At 38.6% G+C, this 12736-nt stretch overlaps 1 protein-coding gene across 1 annotated transcript in view; it reads right to left on the bottom strand.

The window, feature by feature from the left end:
* The window catches only part of CTNNA2 (catenin alpha 2), a 1091309-nt gene extending 1084684 nt beyond the window's left edge, over positions 1–6625 (bottom strand). The window contains exon 1 of the mRNA XM_087863625.1: positions 6537–6625. The gene's annotated coding sequence lies outside the window, so the exon portion shown is untranslated. The remainder of the gene's footprint in view (positions 1–6536) is intronic.
* Positions 6626–12736: the final 6111 nt, after the last annotated feature.

The raw sequence follows: 12736 nt of genomic DNA, 5'->3' as shown, positions 1-12736 counted from the left end.
ACAATCTCTAGCCGGATACTCTGCGTAGAGCAGATATTTAGAAAAACGAAAACAAACAAAAAACCTGTTGAATAAATTCATGCTAGGTAATAGAATAAAAAAAATACAAAGAAAGCATAAGTGAATATAGAGATAAATTTATTTTTTTAAAGATTTTATTTATTTATTTGCCAGAGAGAGAGAGAGAATGAGAGAGAGCACATAAGCAGGGGGAGCAGCAGGGAGAGGGAGAAGCAGGTTCCCCACTGAGCAGGGAGCCAGATGCAGGACTCAGTCCCAGGACCCTGGGATCATGACCTGAGCCGAAGGCAAGACGCTTAACAGACTGAGCCACCCAGGCATCCCTACAGAGATAACTTTAGATGCAAACATTATCCCCAACAACTTCTGTATATACTTCTTTATGCTATTTCTGCATATTATAGGGGGGAAGCATATTTCATGGCATTACTGTGGCAGGTATCAATGTCTAATGGAAGAAAATGAAGACAAGTGGTAAACTCTCAAAAATTATGGGATCCCCTTTCCCAGAAATAACTGAAGACAATTAGCTTTCTTAAATAGTTAAGGGACATTTCTACCTTTTTACTGAAAGATGTAAAAATGATATTTAACAACAGCTTTCAGGCCTTTGAATTTTAGATAAACTTGTGAAAGTGAATTTGCACCAAATCTTTGTCTAATCACAATTAAAATCAGATGAGAATATCAGATCCTTTAGTCATTTATGGAGTCATTGCGGTTTCTGGTTATGTTGTAGGAGTTCATGACTTTGGCTGTGAAACATCAAGGTGCTATAAAAAAAGATCTTGGCATTACTGCAGATATATAATGAAAAACATAAGCCCAGTTTAGACAACATTAACATATCAGAAGTGTCCTATTAATTTTCTGTTATGATCCTATACTCCTTAGGATCTTATAAAATTATTTATTTTACCTCAACCCTGGTGGCATGTCCATTATTTTAAGGTAGGAACACTGAAGCAAGCTGGCTTATTACTTGATTTGGATCTTGATCCCAACCAGGCAGCTCCCACAGGTGCTATATTACTTGGTTCCCCCAAAAAGGCAAATAAACAAAATAGCAAGATACTGAAAAATAGCAAAATAATAGAAAACCAACATCTGATTTTATATATTTTTTTAAATCTATGATCTAGTTTTAAAGAATGTTAACTGAAATATGTGTGTGTGTGTGTGTGTATTTCTAAACAAGTAAAACGTGGATTTAATTAGCGTAACAGGAAAAAAGCAGGAAACCCCTCACTGAACAGAAAGTACTAATTTTTCAGCTCAATAGATGAAACAAAATTAATTCATTTTATCTCTTCTTTATCCCACTTCTCCATTTGGTCACCACCTTAACTTACAGGGGAAGACGATTGCTTATTTCACTCCTGTCAATGCACACTGTTTTCACAACTGAAAAATAATAGTCTAAGAGTTGTACATGCAGATACAGCCTTGAAATAAAAAGGAACAAAAGCCCTATAAAATCAAGCTTTATAAAATCAGACTATTACATTGTGCTTTTTAATAATGTGTTACAGGTAATAATCTCAAAGAGTTGTCGAATGCATATTTGTGGTTGAGTTAGAATTCATCTCTAAGATAAAAATTCACTTATGAGGAAAATAAAAATGTCTAAAAGTAAAGTCTGTCAAAAATCACTGGTGCTTTAATATGGAACTGACTAGAAGTAATACATTTGAACATGTTTTATTTAGGTCTGCTGAATCTTTAAAGCATCCAAATATTGAGAAAAAAAACTCAAAATAGAAAATAAAAATGCTACAGTCTCTGGTCTGTTAAACTGCTAGCTTTTGGAAATAAATTTATGTTTATAACTATATATCATAAAATAATATTCATGAGAACAGTTTCTATATTATTATAACTATAAAAAATAAATATAAGAAAAGCATTTTACTATTTTGGATAAAGCAATCAAATTGTGTCAATCTATTAAAAATAGATTAAACATGAGCACTATAAATACTAACACTTTTAAATTGCAGGTAGGGGTGCCTGGGTGGTGCAGTCCTTAAGCGTCTGCCTTCGGCTCAGGGCGTGATCCCAGCGTTCTGGGATCGAGGCCCCCATCAGGCTCCTTCGCTAGGAGCCTGCTTCTTCCTCTCCCACTCCCCCTGCTTATGTTCCTTTTCTCACTGGCTATCTCTCTCTCTGTCAAATAAATAAATAAAATCTTTTAAAAAAATTTAAAAAAATAAATTGCAGGTAAAATTTTCTGAAAATCTTTTTTTCGGACAAAATAACACAGTTCATATCACTTATGCTGCTGGATAATTGTTTCATGGATATATATTTCAAAATAGTTAATGAACACCAACCAAAAATAAAAGTGTACCAACAGACATAGCCAGAAAGCTACTGGCACCCCATCCTGTGCAGATATTTAACTTGCTCCATGCACATTCCCAGACCCTCTGCTGTCATCACAGCTTTGTCTCCCAGGAAAACACTAGAAATAGCATAATCCAGACAGAACCATTAATAATCCTGAACACCAAAAAAAGGGAGGAGATTGTTGTTATTAGGAAAAGTCAACAATGAAAAAAAAAATGAAGTTCGTGGAGATACAATTACCCTAAAATTACTGGCTTCATATGTGGCAAAATAAAATAATCCTGGAAATTATTCTCCAAATTACAGTCCTGGAATATTCCCGGGTTAAGACAAAATAAGAGAGAGTTGTGATAATCGCAGTATTGAGCCTTTGTTGTTTAGAAGGGGCAAGTTTATTCTCTGTCTTGAAATTTAATGAAAAGAGATGAAAAGAAAAGAAAAGAAAAGAAAAGAAAAGAAAAGAAAAGAAAAGAAAAGGAAAGAAAAGAAAAGGAAAGAAAAGAAAAAAGAAAAGAAAAGAAAAGAGGAAAGGAAAGGAAAAAAAGAAAAGGAAAGGAAAGGAAAGGAAAGGAAAGGAAAGGAAAGGAAAGAAAAGAAAAGAGAAAAGAAAAGAAAAGAAAAGAAAAGAAAAGAAAAGAAAAGAAAAGAAAAGAAAACAGTCTGCACCCACACTGTGACCTGGACCTTGGATTCTGTGCCTTGCTATCTGGCTTTGGGTGAGAACTAAGGCAAACCCCGTGGGTGGCTGAACATTCTGTAATAAAGTAGATCCTACACTACAACAAGTTGTCTCATCTCAAGGGATAGTGTAATTATTCTGACTATATATGTTTAATATCTTTTAATACCCTCACCTGAATGCCAGATATTCCAGTAAAGAGTCTTTCCAAACACACCTTGCTGCTTCTTCTCTTTCTGCTTTTGTTCCAGCTGTGGTACCCACACTGCATGAAATCCTTCTCAGGAGTATCTGTCCAAGCTCCAGAGCTACTCCTGAATATAATCTTTCCCCGTCCACATAAACATCTGTCCTGTCTGGAATTCCTCTAACACTTACATGCTCTTCACTTCTTTCTAGTACATACTCATATGTTGTCTTGGATTGTTTTAAAATCATTTCTCCAAATTACAATAATGCTTACCCAATACATGCATCGCTTGTACCGAGTACTGTGCTTAACACATTTAACCCTTAAAGCAATCCCATGAATTGGAGTCTACAAAAATTCCCATTTTGTAGATGAAGAAAAAAACAGTAAGCAAGCGTACAACATTCTCTGCTACTTAAGTAAACATGCACTCAAATCTAAAGCTCTCTTCAAAGATCCTGTTAGACATTAAGAAATATGACCTCATGCAAATGCCTGTTTTCCTCAACTAGACTGTAAGCTAAGGTCAAAGAGAGTGGTGTCTTTCACTTCCTTCCAATACCTCCTACCAGAGCGAAGGATTGGGCAGGTTTTAAGAGCTCCGAGTGAGTGAGGCCCAGAGAATGTATCCAGAATATTTCCTATATCGTCCACTAAATGTTCTGTTGGGTCTTTATCTGTACCATACATTCTTAAAGATCCAGTCAACTAAAGGCAGAAGCTTCTAGAAATGAAATTCCTCGAAGGAAGTTGGTCTTTATCTGTAAACTGGATTATGGTCAGAGTAGCAGGCTGCTTTTTGAAGATACTAGTTCCTCTTCTATTTTACATTTTATTACTTGTACTCATCTTTCTCAAAATCTTACTGTAAACAGATGTCATTTTACCTTCTATTCTTTAATAAACTTGACAATTTTGTTTTCACTAAGTGGACAAATGTTTACAAAGGAGACAAATAAAAGGTACCTTTCTTTCCATATAAGTACATTATTAAAAACTAAGATAGACACCCACATCACTCTGTGTAGCAAAAATGCAACAAAGAAAGAGCAAGGCTGACAGAGGGGCTACCTCCTCTGCACCCTCGCAACTATGAAGCCCCACCAAGAAAGAGCAATAGAGATGTTGGAAGGGGGAAACTCATTTGAGAGTAAATTAGAATAAAACTAACTTACTTTATTCATATACAGTTCCTACCAAAGTCTTTCACTAGCTTCGTGGCATTCCAGGAAAAGGAACAACAACAATACAAAAACACTCCCATCTATAATTGTGTACACTTTCAAGTAATGTAACCACTCAAATACAGACAGGGTTGACTGATAATTCAACCAAGCTTCTGCCACATGTCTTAAGAGTCAGCCAAGCCATTAACGGAATTGCATTCCTACCAAGGGGAGTTTAGGCAGGGGGTAGGTCCATCATTCCTAATAACACCTACTTCCCCAAAACTGATTCAGATGATTAATTGTGTCAGCTCTTCATCAAATCAGCACTCAATCACTTTGCAAGGTAATTCTCTTCATCTCAACTCCTACTTTGCATTCCCATAAAATGCAAAAATGCATACTGCACTACTGACATATAATAATTTAAATGAAAAGAAATCAATAATTTGCTCCACAGCACAGCATCTTACTGTCAGCTTCACTGAATCCACCATTAATTTCGATTCCTCCCCACACACTTATTAAACATAAAATACAGCTATTCTCTGGATATTAAGGTTTTTGGGTTTTGTTGTCTTTTTTTTAAAAAAAAAAAAGAGAGAATATAGACAGCAAAATACAAGCTTCTAAATACTCCATTTCTGATTTATACTTATATTGTTTGTTGGAGCTTTCTAAAATGATGAATACACTAAACAGTCTGAGGCATGGTTGTCCCACCACATATAAATAAACTTTTCAGCAGCAAAGCTTGCAAAAAGGGACACTGAAAAATTACTGTTAATATATATAATGGAAGGGGTTAGAGTGCAAGCTAAAGAAAGCAAAGCGAAATATATCATTTAGTGAAACTAAATGGTACAAAACCAACTGAAATTTTAAATTGTTAATAATGGTCCCGGAGCTAATTCAACTTTTCCGTTGGTGTAAACCACAAACAGAATTACACAGTTTGGTTCTCTTCAAAGATCTTTACAATTCCTGTAAGGTGGATGAGAAGGGCTAAGAGTATCTCTTAAAGACTATAATGAGACTAATATTATTAAAATGGTATATTTATAAGCCTGTGAAGTATAACCTCATTACTCCAAAAACTATCTATCCATTGTCCTCCTTTAGAAGTTAACCCATAATGAACAAAAGTGCATCTCTGCCATCCTTCTGCTCCCTGTTTTCCCAGATCAATCTACCTTAGTGCTTGTATGCTGACCAAAACATTCCATAAATAATGCTATGGTGCACACGCATTAAAGTTTAGAGAGTTTCTGCCTTTGAAGGAGATAGTGACAGGACTAAGGACAGACGGGTTCAATTCCAAGACAAATATTAGGCGGGTGGTTTGAAAATATCAATCAAAAGAGGCCTAGGGGGAAAGGATACAAGCGTCCACTGCCACCACCCTTCTTTTCCCCTCCCCTCTTCCTCTCTTGTTCTCTTCCTCTTTTCTCTTCTTTCCTTGTGGTTTCTCACAGAGACTATCAAAGCAGGAAAACTGCTAATTTAAAATTAGTGAGACACACGCTGGGAATATGTAATTTCCAGGAGGAAAAGAGAAACTGCTAAAAGGGGGTGTGGGGGGTTGTTGGCAACATGTTTAAGTGGCAACCCTCCCCACCCCCACCCTAATACTGCACAAATCCACAGATTCTTCCTCGACCCTCTTCTCCTTCCAGGTCCCAGTACTCTATCCAACTTGACCCTTAATCCAAATAATTTAGGGACCTGCAGGGCATCCGCTGTGCAAGAGTGTATCTCTCAGTATATGTGCCCAATTTTCTGGAAGCCCCAGAATTCGGACAGTTGTAGCAGGCAAGTAATCTCCCACCGGGGAAGGGGTGAAGAAAGGGGGGAAAGAGGAAAGGATGCAGAGCTGCGCTCTAGAGCGAGTGGCTGAAAGGAAGAGAGGGAAGAAAGAAAGGGTGGGAAGGAAGTGGGGCTGGGAGAGAGGAAGAAAGGGATGAAAGAAAGGCTGGAAGAGAGAAAGGAGGAGAGAGGAGAGAGGGATGTTGGGAAGGATGAGGGCGGGAGGGTTGGGGAGCGAGGAGGGAGGGGAGGATGGAGAGGATGGGAGGGAGGTAGGGAGGGAGGGAGGCAGGCAAGGATGGAGGATGCTCTGCCCAGGACTCACCTCTGTGGGTCGGTGGGAGTTTCTCGCCTCCTCCTCTTTCTCGCCCGTTCCCAACAGCTGGAGGGGTAATCACAGAAGGGACTGGAGAGGCGGCGGCGGGGACGAGGGCAGCAGCTGCTGCAGCAGCCTCTGGCCGAGGTGCGGTGCCTCCTGCTCCGCCCGCCAGCCCGGGTCTCCGCCTTACTCAGGGCTGGAAGCGAAGCCGCTCCCCCCTCCCCCCGCCCGCCCCGCGTCCTGCCCAAGCGCGAGCGGCAGCGGCCCGGATCGCCGCTAGGGGAGGTGGCCAGTGCGCAGGCGCGGCCGCTTGCTCGCTCGCGCGCCCCCGTGGTCCCCGCGACTCCGCGGGGCTGGGGGAGGCCAGGGGTGGGGGGGGGGGAGCGGGCGCGCGCGGCCTAGGAAGCGCCGAGCGGGAGGGGCAGAGGCGGAGCTGGGGAGGCGAGGCTAGCTCCGCGCCGCAGGTGGGGGGAGGGGATGGCGGCGAAGGGGCACAGCCGAAGGGCGCAGGTGCCGTGTCCATGACAACCGCGTTACCCTCCGGGCGGGGACCCGGAGCTGAGTGGCCGGAAGCCGCGAGGACCAATTTCTGAGATACCGAGCTGGAGAGGTCCTGGGGCGGAGCGAGGAAAGGGGACGGGAGTTGCCTAGTAGGAAGAAAGGGTGAGCCCGAGAGGGCACAGACACGTGGCAGGAGGAAGGCTGGGCCTAAGTGCAGGAAGGTGGAGACTGATACGGGAGGTAGGTTTGTTGGGACCTGACTTACCAAGGGGAGGAGGACTGGACTTTAAAATAGGACCTAGAAGGGGATGGAAGTGTTAAACACAACGTTTGCTCATTTCACGAGCCTTTGTTGAGTGTTGTGTATGTGGGAGGCATTCTAATTATTTTATTTATGCAAAGAATATTACTAAGCCCCCAATTTGCACCAACCACTCTACTTATAAGCATTTCAAGATATCAAGAAAATGTTTAATATCCTGTGTTTGTCCTCGCGGAGGTTATACTTTAGTTGGGGAATTTACATAGAGATTTGTAGGGAGTTTATGCTCTGCCCATCACCATCAACTGGGGCTGGAATGTAACTTACAGAAATGCTAGAAATGAAGAAGGTACAAGCTACTAAGTTAGTTATCTTTGTTCTGCCACAATACCAAGTGACAATTTTTTTTTTTTTTAATCAAGAGAGGAGGATAAGGACAAAATCTATGGCAGTTTGGTAGGACACAAGTGATGCTGCATTCACAGCATGCTACTTGTCTGGTCTGCTCGCCCACCAGCATCAATGTGTTTGTTCGTGCCAACACTTGTACGGCCTTATATCACTTGGTATACACATTTTTTACACTCCTTCTTCATTGGCTATGTCAGCTGTGTTACATCCCCTTCTTCCCCAGCTGGCATCTGCGATTGTTTGAAAATAATATCAAAGCCAAATGTCTTATTCTTTCCAGGCAATGGCTTGAGAGCTCCATCTCTAACCGTTCCTTTATCTTTTTCTCCAAATTTTTCTTGCCCTACATTTTCCTTGTCACCACCACTTCACCACCTTAAAAATTCCTGAGAGAAAGTGCACAGGAATCAACAGTGTACACTGAGAAAAACCTCCTTAGCCGACAACGGTGTTTCAGGACCACGGACAGTGACCCGCATGTTCCTCTCACCAAGCTTTTTCCTTAGGCTCAGCTTATAGAAACAGCAGAGAGGCATTACAGAAGATACAGGATGTGCTTCAAGAACTAAATGCTGAACACCAAATGATCTGTGCCAAAAGATATGAACAGATTGGAAAAAGGAAAGAGCACACCATGGACTGGAGTAGGTAGGAAGAAAGTAGGCCCTTCAGCTAGACTTCGAAAAAAAAGTAGGTAACATTTAGGGAGACATCACAGGACCCTAAAGTGGTAAGAGAAGGATAAGTTAGCCAGGGAGGTGTTCAAATAAAAATAGGGATACTTCACAGTACTATTGTACCATATCTTCCTGAAGGAACAGTACGCTTCTGATTTTAATTGGTCTAAGAATATAGAAAGGGTATAGTAGTCCCAGTTAAATAAGGTAGAATTCTGTCTCAAGGACTGACACTTTTTTGTTATTACTGTGATTTTTCATTCTCTTGTCAGGCTGGAGGGGATAAATTTAAAAATACAGACCAAAGAATTATCATACAAGTTCATCTCTTCAACATTGAGAGGATTCATTTATAGGTTTGTGAGTTGTTTTAAATTAGGCTTAAATTTATAATTCTGTTTCATTGACAGCAGACCAAAAAAAAAAAAAAAAAAAAAACTAATGTAGATCCAGTGTTGTCTTGTCAAAATGAGATTTCCTTCATTTTTGTTTTGTAGTGACTTTCAAAACTATTAGATATATTGAGAAACCTTTAAAAGTCATTTGTAAAATATTTATAAGGTTTTATCCATGCAATTGCTTTAGAGTTAATAAAAAATAATAGCCTAAAATCCATCCCTTATTTCACAGACCCTTGACCTCCCTCACTCTTCCTTTTTAATGCACCGAACTATTGTCTGTCAATCAGATAGTGATAAGAAATTATCCAGGCAATGTATATAAGTCCCCAGCAGGCAAATGGCAGCTGAGATTTTTGTTCCCTGCCTCCAAAGAATTTACTAACTCTTTTATGTTTTGGATGAAAGGGAACCTCCACCCCTACCTTCCCCAATGGAAACATGCAAATTGAGTATTATTTTTTAGCTATATTTATTTCTCTGTGATAAATCTAAATATCCTTGTTTAAATAATAGCTATCATTGGATATTGAATAGCTATTATTTTATTTATCCCCATTCTAAGCCAAGGGGATAATTTTTTTTTTTACCTTTATTTCTTTTGTTTTGAGACTGCTTGTGAATCTGGCTGTTTCCAGTTTTTTGTTTTTTTTTTATTTAAGTGTTGTCCTTCATTTCAATGACATAAACAGATACAGCCCTCAGAAAAACAAGCAGTTTCCCCTCCCACATTCATATTAAAGATTTATACCAACATAAATAACAAAAAGCATATTATCGTGTGCAAATGCAAAAATATTGTATATAATTAAAATATAATTTAACCTGCAATAATATGACATCTAGATTTTTAGAATAGACTCCAAGACTGAGAATTCTAAGTAAAATTATTCCTCATGCTTATACATTTAAATGTTAGGTCACGACACAGTGGGACCCTCATTCAGTCTGTTAGTTCCTGAAATTTTTCTATCAAATCATCCTGTGCAATTCATTTTTTAGTAGATAACAGTTTTAAGTTCACAGCAAAATTGAGCAAAAAGTACAGAATTTTTATGTACCTCCTGCTACCATACAAGCAAAACCTCCCCCACTATTGACAACCACAGTGTTACACTTGCTAAAACAATGAACCTACATTGACACATTTTTAACAATCAAAGTGTTAACACTCAGTGTAGTTTACACTAAGGTTCAGCTTGTACGTTCTATAAGTCTATAAATAACATGTATCTACCATTGCAGCATCATACAGAATAGTATCACTGTCCTAAAAATCTATACCCTACCTATTCATCCTTCCTTGACCCTAACCCCTGACAATCATTGATCTGTTTACTGTATCTATAGTTTTGCCTTTTCCAGAATATCATATAGTTAGAATCATACAGTATGTAGCCTAGTCCGCCTTTCCAGCCTTAGCTTCTTTCACCTAGTTATATGCACTTAAGTTTCCTCAATGTCTTTTCATAACTTCATAGCTCATTTCTTTTTAGTGCTAAATAATATTCAATTGTTTGGGTTTACCAGTTTGTTTGCCCACTAAAGAACATCTTGGTTGTGTCCAACTTTTGGCAATTACAAATAAAAATAATATAGAAATTTTACTTTTTAATGATCTCCTAAATATTTCAGACCCTCTTACAATATTTGTTACATATGAGTCATACCCCAGAGTTTCTTCTTCTATGATTCAGCTTATTCTCCCAAACCTAGCAGATTTCATCTCTTGTCTAAAAAATATCAGTCAATGAAACTCTCACTGTTGTTTTTATGTACTCCTTTCATTATTAAAAAAGCAAACAAGTATTAAGTTGTCTTAGAATTCTTGTTTTCTACCTATTCTATCAACTCTAGCTTTCCTTTTTTTCAAACACATCCATCATTTGCACATTTGTATCCCTAGGTAATTGTGTGTATATAGTGTAATGGTGTTTTAGTGTGTGTAAACACACACACCATTTTTATGTTTGTAAATAAATAAAGTGTTTTAGGAATCACATAAATAAAATTTCTACCTTTTTCATTTTGGAACATTTCAACTGTGACATTATATAGCTAGAACGTGGTAGGCAAAATAATGGACCTCTAAAGATTCCCATGCTTACTTCCTTGAACCTATGAATATGATATGTTACATGGCAAAAGGAATTTATAGATGTAATTAAAATTAAAGAATTTGAGAAAGGGAGATTATCCTAAATTATCTAGATGGGTTTAATACAATTACATGTCATCTTAAAAGTGGAGAACATTTCTTTGGCTAGAGTCAAGAGATACATTAGAGAGATAAGGCAGCAGAAGAAAAGTCAGAGATTCCAAGCATAAGAGTGACTTGAATCGTTTTGCTGACTTTGAAGGGAGCCATAACCAAAAAAAAAGGGCAGCATCTGAATGCTAAGCACAACTCCTGGCCAGCAAGGAAACAGACCTCAATCCTACAACTACAAGAAGGTGAATTGTGCCAACAGCCTGAACAAGCCTAGAAATGAGTTGTTCACTAGAGCCTCCAGAAAGGAACATAGCCCTGCCAACACTTTGATACTGGCCTTGTGAAACTCTAAGCAGAAAAACCAGTCTAGCCCACTACACTTCTGAAACACAGAACTGTGAGATAACAAATTTGCATTGTTTTAAGCTACTAAGTTTAGGGGGATTCAGTGATGGAAATCTCACACGTAGAAATTCTATATCAATTACTTTATTTGCACAAAATAAAGGAGGGACTTCATCAATTAGCACTTATGAGTACCTTTATTCCAGCGTTACCATATTCTAGTCCGTGATATTAGGCAAGTTACTTAATGTCTATAAGACTTATTTTCACAGTCTGAAAAATGATGGCAATTTTGATCTACTTTCCTCTGTTGTGAGAAATAAATGAAATGATATTTGTCAAGTTTCCCGTATACAATTTTCCATAAGTATTTGTTGTACTCCTCCTTTAGTTAACATTTCTAATATGAATAAGTGAAACAGACATTGAAATAAAATTATTCCTTGGTATGTTTTGACCATTTTGGATTTGTTTCCATTATCTTTTTTTTTTTTTCCAAATTGTCTTTTTAAGAAGATAAAATAGGCTGTAATGTCTTCTTATACTAAATATGGCACTTCCATCTTCAGGTTCCCTAATAGACCCACTTATCCCTAGAGAAAGCTAAGGCTATTGCTTAATAAATTTCAAAATTGTATTATTTTATTCTCAGTTGTTATCCTGAAGCAGGATTTTCCAAACTCTGCTCCAAGGAGGAATAGCTCCTTTCTGAATTCTTTCAATAGCAAGTGACTATAATCTGACTATAATCCGAGCAAAGGGGAAATTTTGGCTGACATATCTGAGAAGTCTAAGGTGTGTCTTAATGAGACTCAGCTAAATCTAACGGGTCATCAAAAAATATTAATTATGTTGAAGGCTCTGATTGGGTTTGCCGGGGTCTTGTTCATACATGAACAAATTACTATGACCAGAGGAATGGGATTTTCTGCTTCATATGCCCACTCCTGTGACTATGTGCAAAAGGAGGAGAATTATCAAAAGGATTTTGAAGAAGGGAATGGGAAAGCATAAAACACAAACCAAAGTTACCACTTCACAGCCCATCATTGTGAAGTTTCTTAAAAGTGATTTCTACAGGGGCACCTGGATGGCTGAGTCGGTTAAGCATCTGCCTTCAGCTCAGGTCATGATCCCAGGGTCCTGGGATGGAGATGCCTACTGCATGGGGCTCCCTGCTCAGCAGGAGGCCTGCTTCTCCCTCTCCCTCTGCCCCTCCCTCTGCTTGTGCTGTCTTACTCTCTATCGAACAAATTAATTAATTAATTCTTTTTTTTAAGTTATTTCTACAGTGAAAGTGTATTGGTAAGTGCTGGGTGAAACACATTTTAAAGTTTTCCTTCATAAATACTCCAAATATGATAATATGCATGAAGATTATTTAAGATATCATATATAGT

Source organism: Ursus americanus, chromosome 7 (assembly GCF_024610735.1).
Source record: "Ursus americanus isolate L20-20 chromosome 7, mUrsAme1.1.p, whole genome shotgun sequence".
In the NCBI taxonomy this organism is placed as follows: Eukaryota; Metazoa; Chordata; class Mammalia; order Carnivora; family Ursidae; genus Ursus; species Ursus americanus.
This window is presented reverse-complemented; position numbering and strand designations above follow the sequence as displayed.